Source organism: Apostichopus japonicus, chromosome 19, assembly GCF_037975245.1.
Source record: "Apostichopus japonicus isolate 1M-3 chromosome 19, ASM3797524v1, whole genome shotgun sequence".
NCBI lineage: Eukaryota > Metazoa > Echinodermata > Holothuroidea > Aspidochirotida > Stichopodidae > Apostichopus > Apostichopus japonicus.
The window spans coordinates 11,272,573-11,273,089 of record NC_092579.1 but is presented as its reverse complement, the minus strand read 5'-3'; positions in this window follow the sequence as shown (position 1 = coordinate 11,273,089).

Here is a 517-nt window from a genome sequence, read left to right as displayed (position 1 = left end):
CTTTGTCATGTTTGGTTACACCTATTCAAACTCAAAGTGGTTGCATCACAGAAACTCGTGACACTAGTTCTGCTGCTAGCATTAATCGAAAACATACCATCATTAAACCGATTTTATGAGGTCATAAAATCGATTTTATGTAGACATATAAAACTGCCTCCTGATTGGCTCAGAATTTATGTCGTCATAAATTCCCTAATTTTATACACTGGCATGGCCAACCGTAGCCGTGTCTTTATCATGTGTGTTTACACCTATCATACGTAGAACTACATACGTTAATATCCATATTGGAAAGTAATTATCAACAATTTACATCGGTTGTGAGCCTCCGTTTCATGCTTGTTTACAACATAACAGTTTTCGAACTTGAACCATATTTAGATGAGATAATTCATACATACGTTTCTCGGTCAGTATACCGCAATCTTGCATATGTGAGCGCGACGAAGATTACGCAATAGCGAGGGGCCATTACGCTAGACTTTCTTGGAAGCTGCTATATATCACCTTCCAC